This window comes from Montipora capricornis, chromosome 8 (assembly GCF_036669925.1).
Source record: "Montipora capricornis isolate CH-2021 chromosome 8, ASM3666992v2, whole genome shotgun sequence".
Lineage (NCBI taxonomy): Eukaryota > Metazoa > Cnidaria > Anthozoa > Scleractinia > Acroporidae > Montipora > Montipora capricornis.
Genome location: NC_090890.1, coordinates 34,806,399 through 34,828,898, shown reverse-complemented (window position 1 = coordinate 34,828,898; position 22,500 = coordinate 34,806,399). Strand labels below are relative to the sequence as shown.

Below are 22,500 nucleotides of genomic sequence, written 5' to 3'. Positions count from 1 at the left end.
CAAACGGTGATGCATCGCTGTTTATCTTGAGGGTCTTGACATTGGTTCCATTTTGATAAGCGCATTTGATTGATTTGGTGGTTCCGCCATCGATCCAGAAAACTAAGTGGCTGCTGATGTCATAATCGATGGAAAGGACATTTTCTAAATCTCGCACAGGCAAAACCACCTCGAGATTGTCAAAAGAGTCAATCAAGATTCGACGAATGGTGGTTTTGGTGCTGAACAACATAAAGACATTTGGAGCTGAAAAAGAGAACAATATTTAACATACGTAAGGCACATTTTTAGTAACCCCGTAACAGACTGGTAGAGCAAAGATCGACATACCGAACCTTAGAATAACGAAGTAATCCAAATAACAAACCGTGATGCAACCCCACGTAAATCAAATGCCAGGGAAATAACTTACACACAACGAACCATGGGATAAAACAAACAAAATTGTCCTGTCCTACAAACTTCGGAAATTAAGAATAATAAGAGGAAAAAACGAAACCACTCGGGGTCTTCGCGTCCGAATTTTTTGTTCGTTTGCTGCTGGCAGCCTGTACCACCTATTGATTGACTAATACTTGTCCGCGTCTGCACGCGATTTGTCAAAGTAAAAACCTCTGCAATTTGTTAAAACGATAGGCATTAAGGCCTTTAAGGTCTTAAAAGTTTCGTTACTCTGGCAATTTCGAAATGGAAATTTGAAAACAAAGTACACTTCACAGGAATAATTCCAAGGTGAATTAAAAATCCAGTGAACAAGTGTTCAATGCAGTTATACGCACAATTTTTTTGTTTTAAGGGACTTGAACCTGTAACCTTCCGGTTACTTGTAGCAATTCTCATCAAAATCAATAGAAACTTAAACGGCTTAACACATTTAACTGTGATACAGTGCGCAACTTTGCGTTTGTGGAGAGAGGTATTTCATTAGTGCGTGCATCATGGTTTCTGGTGATTAACGTTTGAACGGCGTATTTATGGCATCGGGGCGGAAAAAGCCAGTCTCAACTAAGCGACATTCAATCTTCGTTAAAAGACGTTGCGACACCTTGCTAACATCGACAATTTTTACGCCAATCGCATTGTCACTTACTTATGCCGCCTTCAGCTTTAAAACTTCCCCACTCTTCTATCCTTGGCTTGCACCTCACGTCATGGCGGCTATATTGGTGTACTGAACAAAATTATTATAAAAAACGCCAGCGACATTTTGCTTTTGTTTTGTACAACAACATGGCCGTCAAATCACGTGAGGGCAAACCAAGAATTCAATGTCGAGTCTGTCTGACAATCTGTTATAACATTGTCGGCGGAGGGAGGGAAATGACGACTTTATAAGTAGATGGGGATGAGTGACAGTAACTGTATAACACATATGACAAAGATTAGAGCTTCTACATATCACATGTAAAGGAGAGATTACCACAAATCTCTTTTCTCTCGTCCCATCCATCGTCACAGTCAGGTTCCGAGTCACACAGCTTCGTCGTATTTACGCATTGGCCATTATCACAACTGTGCTCTCCGTCTTCGCATTTCGCTGGCAAAAGAAAAACGACAAATGAAACGTCTTATCTGCCAAACCTTGTGGTACGCCGTGCCTATACCGTGTAATTACCCGTCTATTGGAGCAAGTAAACTGATCGGGCTTGCATTTCTTTCGCGCTAACAAAAAAAAAAGTAAATAACAGAACAAAGTTAAGCCAAATGTTTTCAGCCTCAGTTAAACTGGAAAATAAGCCAGGCATTTTTTCTGTTTCCTCGCTACTTAGGAGCTTCGAAATACAATACGCAATGGCGAAATATCGGCCTGTATATGCAAAAGCATCAAATAAGATGAGTGTGATCTACCTCCACAAGTCATGTTGTCGTCACTCAAAATCATGTCGAGGGGACAAGAACACTGTGCCTCGCCTCCAATTCCAACCAAACAAACATGTGTGCAGTTATTTTTGTTACATGGATGGCGATCTGCGAATCAAGTAACAAAACATTGTTACATGCTTGTACATTCCCTTCACACTTCACATCCCCCCCACCCTCCCCCCTTCACGGACAATAGACCTTGGGAAGGCTAAGGCCGCCATACTGGTGAGAAGGAAAGTATAAAGAACTTTATTGTCCGTACAGTGATCGAGTCTCCAAGAAAAAAAAAATTGTAATAACTTGCCAAACGATAGATCGGCAAAAATTTAAGAATTGAAATATAAAGAAACAGGGCAAGGGATTGTCCTGATCAATATTTGGAGACGTAATTTTTCAAATATTTGCCTTTGTGAATTCTTGACATATACAGTGCCTATAGATGGGTTGCAACCGTTTCTTTCGGATCAAGTTGACAATAATGTGATATACAATTGCTGGTGGACGAACAAAAGAAGCTGATGTGTGACATTTTGTGTGACATTTTCTCTCTTTTGAGAAGCTCAACGTTCACATGGCGTCACAGTGGCCATTATTATGCCCTTAAACAAAGATGAAAGGCTACAATGTATATTGAAAGTCCAAAACCAGCTGTTTGGAAAATGAGCTCTTCTTTAACAACCAAAGAAGCATAGCCTCTGGCCAAGTGACTAAAAAGCAGCAATTGAGAAAATGAATAAATAGAATCCCTGCATTATCATATACAAAGAAAGGAAAGGAACTTCATTTCAGTGTCTAGTCGTTCTAGCGCTGGAGCAGTTATTGGGGACACTGTAAACTGAAATCAACAATTAACGCAAATCAAGTTTGACAAGGGTAACAAAATGGGTGGAGCCCTGTCCTACCTGTGGTCTTCAATGTGTCAACAATGGCGATGTCAGACAAGTCGTTTACTTCGGCCTGTAGTACGTCGAGAGTTTGGCCCGATCGATCACTTTTCTTGATTTTCATGACGTTGCTAGACGCCTTATCAATCCAGTACAAATAGTTTCCGTAAACCAAGAGGCCTACAGGGCTTAAAACATCCTTTTCCACCAGTGTGTTGCGAGTCAATCCTTAACAACAAGAGAAAAACTCCGTGTAATGTGTCATTTAAGTTAGTGTTGATAACCCCTCCTCCCCACTCAAACCTGCAAAATAATTATTCCCAAGACGTGGCGGCAGAACAATACGGCCTCAGTAAGTGTGAATTTCGGTTAGGGTTTTTTAAAGATATAACTCAAACGAAGGCAAATTTTGGAGACGTCGGTATTGACAATTGGGACGAAAGAACTCAAAAAGATAAAGTTGCACTCCCCTTGAGGCGCCATTAGCCATCCTGTCTCTCTCTGATGAGTTCATATGATATGCCGTCATGAAAATGGCTAGCGCTGGCGTTTATTAAAACCGACCTCCATGTCGACAAATAACTTTTGTAACATTCGCATATCCCCTTCTTTCTCTATTGCCTAACTTTCGTTTTAAGAATAGTTTTAAACAGTATTTCAATGGCAATCGTTAAACATACCAGTAAGATCACCAAACTCAATTTTCTTCAGTCCAGTGTCTGTCCAAAACAGTCTTTGTTCTTGTTTATCCACAGCCAGATCGCCAGGGAAATCTGCCCTAAAAAGCACCATTTCATCCCCACCTCCCATCGTTGCTCGCATAATCGATTTCTTTTGGGGATTCTCATCCGTGAAATACATATCCCTGCAAGGTGTAATGTAGGTATTACATTTAGTAATGGCACCAAACAATTTTTACTCCTTTATTACGTGTCCAGTCTTCTAGCGCTGGAACACTAATTGGGGATACTGTAGATTGAAATCAGCAAATCAACGCATATCAAATCAAAATCGCTCTCAGGACTTGTTCGTAAAAGATGAGTTCTTCGGAGTTCCATCCACCAAGTTACCCAGGAACAGACTTAAAAACGGACAAAGATTAAACTTCGCGTACCCGGAAAACGGCTATTCGATATTAACCGAAAACAGCATCCCATTCCTTGCCCGTTAACTACAGTTGACAAGCAAAAATTGAGAATAGAGAAATAAAATACAGCAAGACAATTATCACAGTCTTATGACAAGCAGTTGCCTCGAAGAAAACACCAGGATTAATCTTCTGCGATAAATGTTACAGCTCGGCTGCTATGCTCTCCTGAATTTCTCTCCAGTCCTTTTCGTTTGCATTATGCTCGTTTACGCCCTACCACATCTGGCATAAACCTGACCAGCCAAGATACTTTTAAAAATATTCAAGCTGTTGGTATAAAATTCCACTTTTCATTTTAGTGCTCGTGCATGGGGCGAGACTTACCCCTTCTCAGGATAAAGCACTATGGAACGTGGATACACATCATGCTTCTTGAAAACCGCACCTATATTAGTTTTGTTCCTCAAACTGTAAACGTTGATGCTATTGAAGACACTATCCGTCCAAAAGAGCTGCTGTCCGTAGGGGTCGATGGCGAGATCAAAGGGCGATGCACCGTTGTTTATCTTGAGGGTCTTGACATTGGTTCCATTTTGATAAGCGCATTTGATTGATTTGATGGTTCCGCCATCAATCCAGAAAACTAAGTGGCTGTCGATGTCATAATCGATAGAAAGGACATTTTCTAAATCTCGCACAGGCAAAACCACCTCGAGAGTGTCAACAGAGTCAATCAAGATTCGATGAATCGTGGTTTTGGTGCTGAACAACATAAAGACACTTGGAGCTGAAAAAGAGAACAATAATTAATATACGTAAGGCACATTTTCAGTAACCCTGTAACAGACTGGTAGAGCAAAGCTTGACTTTTCGAACCTTAGAATGACGAAGTACTTGCTATAACAAACGATGCACGCCCACGTAAATCAAATGCCAGGGAAATAAATTACACACAACGAACCACGGGATAAAACAAACAAAATTGTCCTGTCCTACAAACTTCGGAAATTAAGAATAATAGGAGGAAAAAACGAAACCACTCGGGGTATCCGCGTTCGCATTTTCTTGTGCGTTTGCTGCTGGCAGCCTGTACCACTCATTGATTGACTAATACTTGTTCGCTTTTGCGATTTGTCAAAGTTATAACCTCTGCAACTTGTTAAAACGATAGGCATTAAGGCCTTTAAGGTCTTAATAGTTTACTTTACCCTCGCAAGTTCGGTTGTCCGTATCTAATAACTGATAGTGCGTGGGACAGGAACACACTCTTGTGCCATCAGGTTTGGCGAAGCAAAGGTGGCTACATACATTGTTGTCAGCAGCGCACGGATTCCAGCCTGAAACATGAATAGAGGTGTTACAAGAAAAACCCTGACATACCGGTATATCAAGCACTCATCGCAAAAGAACACATCGGAACCTAGCACAATGGTAAAGAGGCCCCTTTGCTGCAATACGCAAGAGTATCTATTGAAAGCCAAAATGCACATACGCTATTCTTCTCGAGAGTTTCTTTTAGGCGCTGGCCAGAAAAATTAATAAACAAGTGATCAAATCGGTAATTATTACAAAGCTTCAAAAATTCTGCTGTCGTAATGGTGAATGTTTTTGCTGAATCCAAAATACCCAGTGCGACCGCAAAAATATACAATTGCAAGGAAAATTTGTTGCAAAGACCCCTGTATTGAATCTCATCGAAAATGAGCAGTCTGTGACCGTCTCACACCATTCTAGTACCAAATCTGCTTGATAATTAGCATGCTTGACAAGTACTTAACAATTATTTCATTAGTGCGCGCGGTGGAAGACTGGGATTCAGTGAAAACTACAATCAGCGACAAAATTAGTTGACACATTGTGTGTGAAAAGTGCATTTTAAGTGTAAAATACAACTATTATTTGAATCATGCTCTAAATCATTGAGAAGACCCCCCCCCCCCCCCCTCCCCATTCAATGTTGCCAGTTTGTACCTAAATATCACAGGAATGACGGTACAACATTGGGGGGAAGGGGGATGAATTGGACTACTTAAGAAGGCTAAAAGATGGAACCAATGCGTAATAGGGGGTAGAAATGGTTAATGTGTCAACAATTTTGTCGCTGATTGTAGCAATAAGGGATACTACCGGACAAAATATGGGGTGCATAGATGGCGCAGTGGTGAGAGCACTCGCCTGCCACTAGTGTGGCCGGGTTCGATTCCGGGACTCGGCGTCATATGTGGGTTGAGTTTGTTGGTTCTCCACTCTGCACCGAGAGGTTTTCTCCGCGGGTACTCCGGTTTCCCCTCTTTTCAAAAACCAACATTTGACTTGATTTGCGTTAATTGTTTATTTCAGTTCACAGTGTCCTCAATTAGCGCTCCAGCGTTAGAACGACTAGACACTTAAATAAAGTTTCTTTCCTTTGTGTACAAAATTCTTTACGTACCTTCTTGTCTGCTGCTGTGAAATACAAGAAGGTCCATAATAACGTCAATATTGCTCTTAATTCGCGTCCGATCCAATCCATTCGTCTTATTAGCTCGGTAAATTGTTGACAAGTCAGCGTAATAGATATAATCCTTGAATTGTGTCAGGGCAAATGGCTTTGTCAGCTTTGACATGACAATTCGCCTATTTGTTCCATTTAAGTTTGCACACTCAATCATCCTCCTTTTTTGATCGGCCCAGAAGATTAATCCGGTCGAAAAGTCGATTGTTAAGCCAGCGGGACGAGCTAGGTTTTTGAATAAAGTGCGTCTGTTTGATCCATCTAAGTCAGCTATTTCTATAGTTGGCTTTCTTCTACCGTTCACCCAGTACATATGCCTACCAAAAAAATGCACATTAACCACCCAAAGCGTTAAACTTTTATACTTCAGACCAGGTGTGAGGAATAAAATCGAATCCCGTGAAGACAGCCTTGTGCAAAAAAACATTCTTGCTCAAGACCGGAGAATTTGTTTCGAATGAACCTGGTTGGAAAGTTCTTCAAAAACGTATTCGTGCTGGAACAAATTTTCCTGGGGCCGCAATCTTAAATAACTGTGACATGCCATGCTTGCGAAGTTGTCCTATAAATTTTGTTGCAAAAAGAGCATTTGATAATAGATGAGGGACAAACGTAACACGACACGACCAAAACAAGCCATTTTTCCGTATGGGTTTCAACTTAATTGTCTTCTTTATTGAAATTTCTCCAGCTTGCCCTGTCGCTCACGCGCGGAACCGCAAGGGTGGCTTTCTTACACAGAGAAGCGGAAAAAGGGCTGTAACAAGACACTTTCTCCTAGTAAGAGTGTTGACGTACATATTATATGTATGTGGATATAGTAATATGGAAGAAAGCACGCAGTGGCCAACTGCGGGATGTCCTCAACCAGTACCAAGGACCAAACAAGATAGAGTAAAACAAGCTTCCTTGACCAGAACGTCGGATACCGATCGTTCCTTGTTTCTATTGGTTTAATTTGAAAAGCAGAATTTTACCCTGAGACCGGATGAAGCACCAGTTCATGTGGTTCCCATACATCATCATCCTTCAAAATCAACCTTTTTCTGTGTTGCCCATCCAACCGGGCCACTTCTATTCGGTGATTGCTTGCGTCCGTCCAATACAGGTTTTTAGCAATCCAGTCCACAGCTAGACTATTCGGAAATGACAAGTCTACTTCAATTATCGGTTCCATGTGGCTGCCATTCAGGAAAGCTCTGCTTATCGTCTTTTGGGTCCAATCCGTCCAGTAAACTTGCCTCTCATCAACGTTGAAGTCCAATGCACGCGCATCTTTCACACCCACCAAAGGAATCACTGCTCCCTTGTTGGTATCCAAGGAGATTCTTCTTATATTCTCTTGACTGGAGAACAATAGAAATGCTTCCGGCACTGTGGATGATTAAGACGAAAAGCTATCAAACAGAGTAGAGAAAAGGGATGGCGCAGTGGTGAGAGCACTCACCTTCCCACGAATGCGGCCCGCGTTTGATTCCCAAAACTTGGTGTCCCAGGTTGGTTGGGTTTGGTTGTTCGCTATTCTGCTCTACGAGGTTTTTCTGAGGGTACTCCGGTTTTCCTCTCTCTTCAAAAACCAAACTACGACTTTCTTTCGTTTACCCAGCTGGTGGCCCAGTGCCTTTAATAAAGTTATTATCACATTGAGTACATTGTAGGTGCTAGTGATTAGCTTGGTTAAAAAGAAAAAGAAGAGTATTTTATCAAGAGAGTCAGAGCGGTCTCAAGGAGTTTGGGACTACTCCTCCACCTTTCTCCAAAAAGCAGGATTAGAACAACAATCACATACAGAGATCCAATTACACTTTTCAACTGCAGTTATCACTTAGGCCTGTTTGAAAGGTCGCATTTTACACTTGGCAAATCTAATGCTCATTTGCATTAGATTCGGAAAATGTAAAATGCGACGTTTAAAACGGGCCTAACAGAATAAGCTCTCCAAAGCCAGGAAAATAACCATGAGAATACTTACAAATACAACTCTTCTTGTCTGCAAGTATTTCCATTCCATCGGGACACTCGCAATTGACTCCTATTGGACTGTACAGGCACAAGTGACTGCATCCTCCATTATCTTGCTGACAGGGGTTCGATCCTATAAAGGAACATTTTCATCATTTTATTAACCTCAGAGAAGCAAGTTCCAAGTTCCACTAACAGTACACAAGGTTTTTTGAAGATTTTACGGTGGATAGTCTGTTTTGAAAAACAAAATGCAATATCTCCTTACAAATAGTGCAGCAGAGAACCCGGAAAACACAACAAAGTGGGTGTCATCGTTTCGGGTCTGTCTATTCAAGGAAGGGTAAGGGAAACTACAACATTCTCACCTAGATTAAGGCTGAGGTTAACTGCTTTTAATCCCATCAAATCCGGTAGGTTTTCAATGAGGACTTTTCTGTCTTTTCGAGTGTCTTTAGTGATACTTTCTATGTTCCTTTTTTGCCAGTCTGTCCAATATAGCTTATCTCTATTAGAAGTAAAACCAAACACGTGTGGGAAATTTTCATTCAGCAATGGTCTTCGATTGCTCCCATCCATATTCATAACCTCAATTTTGTCGTATTTAGCATCTGCCCAATAAATCTTCTGTTCATGGAAATCAATGGCAATCCCATTTGCCCATGCTATGGAGCTGTTCACCAAGGTAATGCGATGGCTTCCATCAAGTCCTGCTCTTTCTATCTTTGGATTCTTTCCCCAGTCAGTCCAATACATGTAGCTGACACAAAGAAAAATCAAATACGCTCTTCACTTGATTGTACATTTGCGATGTTTTACTTTGCCAACTAAAACCAATATCTATTGCCAGTAGTATTCAAATGGCAATGAGGCACTTATTTTTTGGCTACAAGTGCCTTACTTTTTGCCTTTTGTCTTATCTCCCTCTCAAAAACATCACAACACTATCTGCAATGAAATGCTTACCCATAAGATGGATCCAAAGCAATCGCTCTTGGTTCATCCAAATTTTCGCTGATGAGAACTTTTCTGGCTGTTCCATTTAATCTACTGACTTCAATCCGGTCAGTACCAGTGTCAATCCAGTACAAATTGCGCGCCACCCAATCAACAGCAATTCCATCAGGACGTTTGATTTGGGAAGCTACAACAACCTCTACATCTGAAACCAAGAAAAAAATTTGTTTAAAAAGTAAAAAGTGAAAGGAACTTCTTTTTAGGTGTTTTGTATACTTAACAATGTACACCTTTCGGGGTACACTTTGCATTCAGAAGGACCAAGAGGCTACGGGTAGCCTACACTTTGTTCGAAGGAGTTTCAGCCGATTGCAGTAATTCAGTGATTTTTTAGTTACAATATCTTGGTCAACATCCGGATCAATTCCGTAGTCCGAAGTTCAAAGTCCAAAGTCCACATTCCGTGACCCAACAGTATGGTTAAGTGCGATCGTAAAAGAGTTGTCAGGCCCGAAGACGGAGCTCCGCTACAAATGGATTTCTTGCAATTGGTTACTAAATGCAAATTTTTGCAGTGCCTGCCACTTTGACAAAATATTTTGCGCACACCCTTTTCAAAACAGGACCACTAAGAATTGAAAACTGGGAGTCCGGAGGGGAGTGGTGAAAGGTACCATTTTTCACTAGTGTGACGTGCATTATATGGACTGCGCGTGTTCTTTGTTTGACCCCAAGAGTTTAAAAAACTTAAGGAGCCTGGTGGCCTCGTTACAAATAGTCCATATCCATACCTGTGCCATCCACTCTGGATCTCTTAATTTCAAGATTCTCATCATCACTCCAATAAATGAATTTATCGACAGGGTCAAAGTCAATAGCAACTGCATGTCTGATACCAAAAACTGGAACAACAACATCAATAAAATCGGGTGTATCCAGTGAGATAAGCCTGATATCCTTTTTCCTTGCCAATAAGAGAAAGTTAGCTGGACCTGTCAATTAGAGAAGCATTAATGAAGTCAATTTAGAAAACACTAACGACGCTGATAACCCAGTTACCTCAGGTAAAACAAATTGCAGGTACTTTTAATAATGACACCAATTGAACTGAGTGGAGTGCCATTTGGTCTAAAATACGTGTGATTTTAAAATCGAACGAGTGCTCAGCAAAGTTTTGGGAACAAAACTTGTAAAATTCGCCACACGATGCCGTTTTTTGTCTTCCACTTTCCTGCAATTTAATTGGTTACTTTAAACAAGCCTTGATATCTGAAAGGTTGTTTTGTTTTAGCATTCCTTTCTCACTGGCCGTGGAAAAGGTGCGATTTAGAGCAGTAAATAGTGCGATTCGTGAATAAAGCGCTCTACTGAGAGCCAATCAGATTGCAAGGATCACCAGTGATTTCTAAATGCATGTAATCGTAGTAAATGCATGGAGATGGTTATGAAACTCGACAAGTTCCTTTGTTTCACGTTTTTGTCCATATTTTGGGCCTTGATCCTGCACAAAACACACCTTTTCTTCGAGAAGATCATTAATCAAATCCTTCTATTAAATTATGCGCAACTAATTTGCAAACCCGTGCGAAGCAAAAACAAAAGATTGTGCTGGGTCACGGGCAATTCAACATCGATTGCGACAACATTGTTTTCGCTTTTGAAGGTTTAAGACTTCATAACCATTTCCTGGATTAACTATGATGTAATATCGTAAAAAAGGTTGATGTTTTTCATCGTAGTGAGGTACAATAATAATGATAAAGTACTCTCGTTTGTCTCACGATGTGGTCACTTGTGATGTCGATCCGGCGGGACGTTTCGACTGCATACTGCTAGTCTTCATCAGGCGATGAGGTCGACTGGTTACGAGTCACCTTTATTTAAGCAGGATGCTCCGCTGTGATTGGTTGGTTTTCACCAGTTGTGATGCACTCAGCTATGGCCTCGTGTGCCACTTTTTTGCTCTAACATCACATTTTGACGTCATCTGTGATCTATTACTGAAAAGGCGCTCGGCAACATGAAATCTATTGGTAAATAATTGACTGCTCCCCGCCCTTAAGTGCCAATATACTGCTCAAGACATCGAAAGCAAAAAATAAGGAGCCTCTTGCAGACGCTATTTATTCCATGTCTGATATCAGAGCACTGCATCACAGCCAGGTGTAATTAGCTGTAGGTCTATTTTGATGAGGTATGAAAACTGGATTAACCTTGAGTCAGGTTGAGATTGACTGAAACTCAGCCCGCATGCGATTGCAGAGGCAGCGCCAGCGTGACGCCCCGTTTATTTAGGGAACTTAAGCAACGACGACGGCGACGGCGATGGCAACGAGAACATCATCTCAGCATGCAGGGCATGCAAAGCTATCGTTTTTTCCCACTAAATATGCAAATTTTTGACGTTCTCGTCGCCGTTGCTTAAAGTGCCTATGAAGTGAATTTAATTCTCATGTATTTTTGAAGCTTGTTGTGTCTTGATTACGAAATGACAATGGAATTTAAGTTTGAAAAAGTAAATTAAACTCGGTTTTTTTTTAATCTTTTTGGAGCGTAATTGGTCTCCTGTGGACTGGGAACGAGTTTTTGCTTAGAGGGACGTCGTTTACGACGAAGATAATATGCCTCAATGAATTGTCTACTTCTCCAATCGCCTTGTAGCGCCATGGAAGCACCCACTATTTAATTTAAAAAATTGTTAACTACGGTTGATTTTCTGCAAAAAAAAATGTAGGACAGCGAAGAATTAACAGGCCTTAACAGATTCAAGTTCTGGGCCAAGCGAAAACCTCGTCAGACGAATGTTCAACCACAGGCGCACTGGCGAACATGTCCGACAAAAATATAAGGATTTGTATGGGAATCTCAATAAATCAGATAGCTTAAGAAAAAAATTAAATGAAAAAACTCTCACTTAAAAAGCCTTTTCATTGTGGGTAGCTTCCTTCCTGTGTGGTTTGTTTTCCATATGCAACACTTACTTACTTACTTACTTTTACTTTATTTATACACGGTAAAATCTTCAGTATAGTTATATTACAATAAAAGTTTCATTACAACTACAATGTACACTGTTTTACAAGATTGCCGTGTGGGAGCCCGACCGGCTCCTACTATAAAGTTGGTCAATTTCCCTTTAAAAGTATTCTAGGGAGTCTGATTGTCGCAAGCTGATTGGCAAACTATTCCATTACAGTGCTCCGCTATAACAAAGAGCACGCTTGCCATAATTCAGTTGTGCGCGGCAAAGGCAACTCAAGTTCTTAAGTTGTATTGCGTACTGCGGGTACTGAATAAATTCTGGAGGTACGCTGGGGTGAGTCCATTGATTGTTTTAAACATTAATATAGCCTAAAGCTTTTGTCGGCGAGTAGTTAGATCATCCCAATTTAACAGACTCAAAAGGAAAGTGGCACTTGTGTCGTAATTGAACCTGGTAATCGCCCTGGCAGCCCTATTTTGAGGCTTTTGAAGTTTATCACTTAAGGTTAAGTTGCAATCGCCCCAAACGGAGCTACAATAATCAAAGTGGGGTGTTGTATTCTGTGCTTAACGATAACTCACAACCGCATTTAAGACTCCTTTAAACTCAAGACCTTCCTAATAACATTCTCCCGCTCTCCTAATATCCTGTATGTCCATCACGTGACCTACACTACATCCCTCCTTTTCTTTACAGAACATAAAGCATATTCCTTAGTGGTCAAACACAATCCAAACGCAGAGTTCGAATCAATAAGTCGCAGTCAGTCTCAACCAAAAAAAACATTGTCCTTGAGGTTCAAGACATTTATACTACTTTTTTTTCTTTGCAACAACAACGTTGTTCAATCTTATCTTAAAGAGCAGATAATAATCACTGTTCACTGTTGATCCCATTCCCCGTAGCGATCCGGAGGGTGTCTGTTTCTTTGCGGTCTTCCTTCCACCGGTGGCTCTTCTTCGTGATCACTACTTTTATCAGGTTGCTCTTCTCTTGTGTTAAATTTCTTGACTTCTGTCACGTTCCTATGGTATTGACCTTTCTGACTCTTTTGCGGGGACTGAATCACCACACTATTACCCTTTCTCTCTACGATTTCATAGGGCTCAGGCTGAAAATTGGTTGACAGCTTGTTCGACTTTTTCTGCTTTAGAAGCACCTGGTCTCCCACTTGGAGATCGCAAGGTTGAGCGCCTCTACTTGTGTCTTCATAAATCTTCGCCTTAGTCTTCTTTTCCCAGTCACGGTCTCGTAGTTCCTCATCATTTACTGCTCTCTCGCATAACTCTGGCAGCTTTGTGCGTATTCTTCGGCCAAACAATGACTCTGCCGGGCAGACTCCGGTAACACTGTGTGGCGTTGTTCTATAGGTTGCGTGAACGAGCTCTATCCTCCAATCTTTACCTTCCGCTTGTGCGATCCTCATACTCTTGAGCAAACTCCGGTTTTGTCGCTCTACCTCGCCATTGGCTTGGGCCCATAATGGAGTAACCTTACGGTGTAGAATGCCATTATCCACAAGGTACTTCTCAAATTCTTCGGATCGATCGGAACTGCGGTCCGTTATCACTCGTTATGCTCACAAGTAGACCATGGACAGCAAATATTCTCTCAAGACGCAAGATGATCTGGGACGCGACGATTGATGTCAAGATTTCTACTTCATAGTATCTGGTGTAATAGTCAACAACCACCAACAGGTACTCCCCATGTGGCATCGGCCCCAAAAGGTCTAAAGACAAGTCCTGCCATTTGCCTTGGGGTAGTTTAGAGGGCATCAAAGGCTCTGGTGACGTAGGTTGTCCGACTAATTGACATCCATGGCAGGACCGCACATAGCGTTCTGCATCTTTGTCTATCTCAGGCCACCAAACTTTTGTTTGCAGCCTTAATTTCGTGGCAACTATCCCCACGTGACCCTCGTGTGCAATAGACAGTACCCGCTGTCTTAAACTACGGGGGATAACGATGCGGGTCCCCCGCAGAACTACTTTGCCCTTGGTACATAGTTCTCCTCTTACTGGAAAATATTGAACTGTTTCTTTGTTGTTCCAGTCACCAACACGGATGCACTGTCTGACATCGGAGAGCTCCTTATCGTGATGTGAATGCTCTTCCACCTCCCGTGTCGTCAAGGCTTTTGGAGTCGCTGTCTGGGCTACGAATCGCACATACTCCTCCGCAACGTTCTCTATCCTCCGCCCTTGCTGGTGGTCCCGACAAATCAATCTGAATAAGGCATCTGCTATGTTTTCACTGCCTGGCTTGTATTTGACTGTGTAATCAAATTCTTGCATGCGCAATACCCAACGTTCAATGCGCGCTGGGGGATTTGACTTCTTGGAATACAGAACTTCCAACGGTTTGTGATCTGTTATAAGGAGAAACTTGGTTCCATATAAATAAGTATGAAAGCGCTCGCATGCCCATACGATGGCTAGCGCCTCTCCCTCAGTTTGGCTGTATCTGCCTTCAACGTCAGTAAGGCTGCGACTAGCATACATAATCACTCTGAATTCACCTCCTTGTTTCTGGGCAAGCACAGCACCCAACCCCACTGGGCTTGCATCAGTAATAACATGTGTCACAGCTTCTTTGTCATAGTATCCTAGAACCTCTGCTCGGGATAACTCTTCTTTCATCTTCTGAAAGGCTGCAGCTTGAGAGGGTCCCCATTTAAACTCAGCACCCTTTTTCATCAACCTTCGAAGTGGTTCTGAGAGAGTTGCGAGATCTGGAATAAATCTTCCACTGTAATTCACCAGACCGAGGAATGACCTGACTTCAGAAACAGATTCGGGTTCTCTTGCATCTACCACCGCTTTCACCTTGTCTGACGCCACTCCTACCCCACGGCTGGAAAGCACATGGCCCATGAATGTCAATTCGTTCATGGAAAATTGGCACTTCTCCAAGTTAAGGGTAAGGCCCCGTTCACGTAGGCGCATCATCACTTTTCGCAGTCGCTCGTCATGTTGTTCCTGAGTCGCACCGTGCACTATGATGTCATCCGAGATGTTATGTACTCCCTCAATGTCTTGCAACGTCTGCTGGATGACCTGTTGATACTTTTCTGGGGCTGATGATATTCCAAACATTAGTCTCTTATACCTATACAGGCCTTTGTGTGTAATGAATGTTGTAATTTCACGAGACTCTTCTGACAATGCAATTTGGTGGTACCCCCACCTTAAGTCCAACTTGCTAAACACTTTACTGCGGTTCATGTCTTGAAGCACTTCGTCGATGGTAGGGATAGGGTACCTTTCACGCTCAACTGCACAGTTCGCTTGCCTCATATCCACGCAAAGTCTCACCTCCCCGTTGGGTTTTGGAACAACCACGACAGGACTGACCCATGAAGACGGGCTGTTAACTTTCTCAATGATATCCATGCTTTCCAGCTGATCCAATTTCTTCTCAATCTTGTCTCTTAGACTGAACGGTGGCCTGCGCAGGGGCTGTACCACAGGAGTGGCATCATCTTTAACGTGCAACTTTAACTGGTACCCTTTTAGCTTCCCCACACCTTGAAAACATTCTTTAAATTCTTCCACAATGTCACTGCTTATCATGTTTATGGGAGTTCCTATTCGGAGAACCCCGAGCTCAGTTGCTGTCTTTCGGCCCAACAATGGCTGTCCTTTCCCTTCAATCACTACAAATTCAGCTTCACAGGCACTTTTGCACAGGACTACTGTTGTCTCAAAACAACCGATAACTTTCAGAGGCATACAACTTCCGATCGCATTTCTGGGATTTACATTTGATTTTCTGGGATTTCAGCTCTTCCCATGTCCTTTTATCAATTACGTTAGTGCTCGCACCAGAATCGATAAGCACTTCCACGGATACACCTCCAAGTTGAACAGTTACCATCCCACCTATGTTTCCACTGTCTACAGTGAATGCATACTCATCGTTGTCGCTGTTAGCTCCGGACGTGCTTTCGCAAATTAAGTTCACACCAAACTTCCCCTTTTTTCGCACACCCTGGGATGAGAAGTTTTCCTGGCTGGATACATTTTTGGTTTGACAAACTGCGGCAAAATGCCCTATTTTATGGCACTTCTGACACTCCGCGTTTCTCGCTGGGCAACATCTATCACGACTGAAATGACCTTCTCTGTCACACCGGTAACACCTGCTTTTCCCTCCACAACTCTTGTATTGGTCAGCGGTTTCCTTATGATAGACGCGATTTACTTGTTGTTCCTCGCCACACATCGCTTTGAACTGAATATCTACGGCCTCAAATGAACGAGCAATGTCTTGGAGTTTTGGTAGTGTTAAATCGGTTCCCTTTATCAACAGTTTTCGCCGTAATTCTGACGATCGGCACTTATCAATGACTTGATCACGAATCGGCTCATCAGCATTTTCCCAATTGCAGTTTTCTGCTTGCTTTCGTAATCGAGTAATAAACTGATCCACCGTTTCTCCTTCTTCTTGTTTGAGGCTTAGGAAAATGTGCCTTTCGTAGGGCTCATTTAATTGCGTGCTGAAATGGGCGTTAAGAGTTCGCAATGCTATCTGATATTCGTCAGCGCGATCATTTTCTCCTTCTGCCGCTCCTGGATCTTGCAAGGTTTCGAACAATTCCTGTACTTCGATTCCGGCACAATGTAAAAGCAAACCTTTTTTCCGGTTACTGTTTGTAATTCCTTTTGCGAGGATATAATACTCGAACGCTTTTTTCCATTTTTTCCAACGAGGCGCTACCGATGTAATAGCACCTTTGCAATCGAAGGGCAAAAGTCCTCCAAACTCGTAACTTGGTGTCGCCATTCCGTTCTCACACTAAGGACAATCCCGTTCTCGTCGCCAATGTTGTATTCTGTGCTTAACGATAACTGACAACCGCATTTAAGACTCCTTTAAGCTCAAGACCTTCCTAATAACATTCTCCCGCTCTCCTAATATCCCGTATGTCCATCACGTAACCTACACTACATAGGGTAAGATCAACGCTTCATAGATTTGGAGGGCAGTGCGCTTTGAGATGTATGGTCTTATTCGTTTAAGGGCGCCTGTAGCTGAAGATATCTTCTGGCTAAGACCATATCACCAATATGATTAGACCATGAGAGGTGTCAATTATCACGCCTAGTGATTTAGCTTCTTTAACTTTAGTGATTAATTTAGCATCAATCTCAACGTTTACTTGATTGTCTGAGAATGAATTTAAACGTTGGCTTGACCCAATAACCATAAATTCGGTCTTCGCAACATTCAAGCTCAGTTTGTTGGAAATGAGCCATATATTAAGACTTCTCAACTCTGAATTTAAACCTTTCTCAAGATCAGTCAGTGTGCTGGCAGCAAAGGTTATGTTAGTATCATCAGCAAACATCCTTGGGGAGGTCAACGTAAGGCAATTTGGCAGATCGTTAATGTAAACTAGGAATAAGAGTGGTCCTAGGTTGCTACCCTGTGGGGTGCCACAAGAAACCGGTGCAGCATTAGACAACTGGCCAGCAAGAGTATTAACCGACCAGCTGTTTGCAGCATCAAAACACGATTTGAGGTCGCCCATCGTATCATACAATACCAAGGCTGCACACTCTATTCTGGGGAGCCAACCAAACTGAGTCAAATATTCCGAGATAAAATGTTCCCACGGTCACAATTCAACTTCAAAATCAGTTAAGAAAGATTGAACTTTCATTTCAACCCACCAACGCCTCTTCGGTGACTCTACTAATTTTCTACTGTCGTCGTACACTGGGATGCCCACAATATGGAAACAAATGTCATCGAAATACGCGGAACCCAAAGCCGACTTTTTCACAGGGACGACATCTTTCCTGTGAATTCGGACAAACCAAAAACACTTCTGCAGTAAAGTTTCGTCCTTCGGAAAATAATGCCTACTTGTTCCCTTTATACAAGTTCGATTACTGCAGTTCGCCATATTTGGGTTACCAGCAGCGTGATAAGTCGCAGAGGTTTAACCTTTCTCCTTACCAGCCATAAAATGCTTGTCCTCTAAAGCATTTTCCACGTCACAGCTCTGTAATACGATCGTTTTGGCCGCGAGGATTCGATATATACATCAATGTAAATGTTTTACTGCCTTAAACCTACGCATTTAAAATCAGAAAATGATAATTTATTATATTAGAACAAGACAGCTTTTACTTCATAGGCACTTTAAGTTCCCTGACGGCAGCTTTGCGCCGCGCCTTGAGAGACACAGAATAAACTGTATCAGATGAGTAAAAAAAAACGTGATTCTCACCTTGCTCACACGTCATTTGATCTTTCATAAGCCTAACACCAGTGGGACATGCGCAGGAACGACCATCAGTATTCAACAAACACAAATTACTACATCCTCCATTAGTGGTTGAATTGCAAGGATTTTTACCTACAAAAGAAGTAAACGAGCAGTGGAGTTACGATGTAAATTTTTGCAATTGACCTAATCGGCTAACTCAATGTTGTACCCAATTCATACACTTTGGGAATAAAACGTTTTGTCCCAGGTATTTCCATATCATTTAAATATGAATGCTACATTAAAATGCAAATACTATACTTAATACGAAATCTTAACCCCGGGAGATTTGTATTGGGTACAACATTGGCCGTGTTTTCACGAGCGGTTTTTCAGGGCGCTTAGCAACTGACAACCGAAAATTCCGCGAAAACAGTTCCTTTCCCAACTCAATTAAAGTTAAGCCACTCGGCAAATTTCAATAGAATTCTCATTAAATTTAAGCTACCAAGCCAGGTAGCTTGAGCGAGTTGGCAATTTCAAATCGGAAATGCAACATCCGTGCTATTTTTATTATTTTTATTCTTGCATTGGCTACTCTCTCCTCATTTAATCTTACCAGTGCCGAAACCCGTATCATTTTTTTAAGACGCTCAACGAAGTCTGCAAACAAATCACTTTCAGGAATGTTAAGCGAGACAACGGCTGTCGTGAAAACAAGGCCATTAGCCCTTTTGGTCTATTGCTAAGATTGCAGAAATACCACTGAGATGCGGGATTGCAAAAGACCACCTTGCAGATCATTTACACCTCGTTAAAAAACAAAAAAAGCACATTGTATCATACCCCATTAGTGGGTGCCATATGGCAACTCAGTCGAAATCTGCGTCTCATTTTTCGGTTTTTTTTTCCTGTGTCGGAAATCGGAAAAGTTGCGCAATAGGGTCTTTCCTGTCATACATATCTGGAATCTTGAAAGCGATGAATATAATGGACTTCGTTGAACCGTATCAAAGTCAGTTGTATTTCCAATATCTTACTAACTGTGATGTTATGTACAACACTGAGACCAAATGGAAAATTCTCTGGTAACTTTTTCTGGTTTGGATATAGAGAGAGAAGGAATCGAACACCTCGAGTGGATCTGAGGTTTCTGTTGTCTGGCTATTTAGATTTTATTGGTACTCAACTCTGCACAGTCTTCAGGTAAAAAACAATTGGAAATTTGTCTAATTCTTGTTAGTCAAGAATTATTTATGGCGGAAGCCAAATATGTTGTTTGTTTCAATAAAGTCTTTCGCGGGAAAGCTTTTGTGAGATTTTTTTGGGCCATTGTGGATTCATCGTGTTGTCTGATATTCGAGCTTAACTAGTTTGCATTTCATAAAGATGACAAGAAGTTATAGTCATGTTCTTTCTGGCAAATGATTAATAGGAAGCTGTAGTTTTTAACGTCAGAAAAAGATCTGTTTTGTCACTATGGTGTAAAGTTAAGTTTATTTGGGAAGCCAAAAATATTTCTTTATAAGTTCCTGGGGTAAAGACTCTCTGTCGAACGGCATGCCTAGCGAGCCTCGACTCAGGTTTCGTGGACCACGAAACATCCATTGACCGTCGTATCTCTCTATCTTGTATTGAATCCATCGCAATCAGAGGTATATTGCTCGAATTTAATGCTGAATTAGTATATTAATAGTGTTATTATTCCTTTTGCCTTGAAAGTGTAATATATTTTATTGCTAATCGGTAGTTTTGGGGATTTAAAAGTTATTGATATATCGGGCGCGAATTCGCCATGTAAACGGTGAAAAACACCAGTGGATAACTGAGCAGTTAGACCGTGATGAAGTGTCGATGGAAACTTCCACATAAATCCGAAAGTCCTCAGAGACCTGAGACACTGAAGTCAGTTGGGGATCACTGGAGTTCGAGTTTCATTTCCTGAAGTGATTGTTTGTACTGAGTGAGCTACATTTGTTCTCCTCTTTGTTTGAATTTTCTTCTCTGTAATATTTTCTCAAATTGTTTCGAAAATCGTGATCTTGTATCAGACAACCTACGGCTGAAATGATTTTGTGTCTTGTAAAGCTTAATATGTCGGGGTCAAACTATCGTGTTATTGGCCAAAATGAGCAAACTGTTTGTGTACGTGAGTCGATTGCTACGGTTGAAGCAGTCTTTATGAACAACTGACTTGCCACAAATTGTATAGTATCGAACAAAGTAAAAGTATTTCTTTTTCATAATGTTATAGAAAAAAAACGTCCACCTGTTTTTCAAGAAGGAGGAATGGAAGACAGTAAATGTACTTTATCGATGCCTGTTTTATATTTAAATCGCCGGCGCGAAGCGGGCCACGTTGGATTCCGGAAACACGATTATCTTTGATTATTGTTAGAGCCACGCATTGCTTTATTTCTTGCAAATATTTAACGATTATTCGCCGAAGGCGAAGTGACTATCGGTGAATATTCACCGAGACGAAGTCGAGGTGAATATTCACCGATAATGACTGAGCCTGAGGCGAATAATTGTTTTAGTATAAATACACAGGTGATTATTTCAAAAAAGAGAAAAAAAAAAACATTTCAGCCCGAAATCATCTTCACTTAAGCCCCGTTCAAACGGTCGTGATAGTTGATGATAGTTGATGATAGTTTCAACTATCATTCACTATCATTGACTATCATGTTTGCGATCAAACGGTCCATGATAGTTCATGATAGTTGACGAAATCGCGCAATGTGCTCGGTCAAACGGAAAAAACTATCATGAACTATCATGTCGAATTTGAACATGTCCAAACTGCATGATAGTTGATGATAGTTGATGATAGTGAATGATAGTTCGTGTTCAAACGTGCGTGATAGTTGAAACTATCATCAACTATCATCAACTATCATGACCGTTTGAACGGGCCTTTACAGTGGCAAAACGACTACTGGCAGCCATTTTGTCCGTCGAGGTGATTATCGGCTGATAATCCGAGATAGCGAGCCAATGAGAGCGTGCGATTTTGTATAATCACCTGTGTATTTATACTAAACGTTTATATTCTTCAAGCCAGCTTCTCTTCCGTTTGCTTGTTGGAAAGGACACAAATTATCGCTTATTTTCTCCCGAGTGGCTACATCAAGCAGAATAAAAATATAAACAAGACACCTATAATGGCCTATCCGTGGGATGCACAAAGAGTCAATACAAATTGTCCAGTTACAAAGTAAAGTAAAGTATAGAAACCATATTTAACCTCGATAACTCGTAACAATAATTCAACTGACAAACCTGAGGTCGACGGTGCGCTCATTTTACTCCCCCTTTCCATTAGTGCTCCGTTTTACGGGTATTTAAAGCCACTTAAGCTACACAGAACGGAAAGAAGTCGAAACAAGGATGTGAGATCCGGGAATCGAACTCAGGACCTCTTTGCACCAAGGCCGCGCACTAACCGACTGTGCCATCCTAGCTCCTTATTACAGTTAGTCTCCTTCGCAGCCGTCTTTCGGGATGTCACGCCACGCTCCCCCGAAAGGAATGGCTGCTCACACTGGAACCACATTCCTTTCTCGGGTTGAGCGACTCGATCGCCACAAATATGCAGGTCTGTTGTTTGTGTTTTTCAAAGCGACCGCGTTGAACATGAAGAGAGTGAGAGTGAGAATGAGAGGAGAACTGAAAGAACGAAAGGATGTAAATATAATCGCATTATTCGATATTTTTATTGACGTCAAAATCAAGTCTTCCTGTACGCGCAATTTCATTAATTTCACGTATTCTCAACTGCCACTATGCATGAAAACGGAGCTGAAATCAAAGCAAACAAATGTCTTGTCAAAATCTGACCGCGTCTGTAAAAAACCTAGGTAATAGCAAGGCTTTCTGTTACGGTAAATGAGGTTTTGCCTAGGTCAAAACACAGATTCGATCTGCGACCAGAAACCAGGCAAATACATAAATAGTTTCCAACACTGTTTACTATTGCAAAATTATGGGTACTATTGCCGTCGAAAATAAATACTCTTTCTTTGGCAGTAGAGAGTTTTTCGG

At 41.5% G+C, this 22,500-nt stretch overlaps 1 protein-coding gene and 1 pseudogene across 1 annotated transcript in view; both read right to left on the bottom strand.

Moving 5' to 3' along the window:
- The window catches only part of LOC138014528 (myotrophin-like), a 463,943-nt gene that overhangs the window by 394,779 nt on the left and 46,664 nt on the right, over positions 1–22,500 (bottom strand). The window lies entirely within an intron of this gene.
- The window catches only part of LOC138059687 (low-density lipoprotein receptor-related protein 6-like), a 72,717-nt pseudogene that overhangs the window by 24,841 nt on the left and 25,376 nt on the right, over positions 1–22,500 (bottom strand).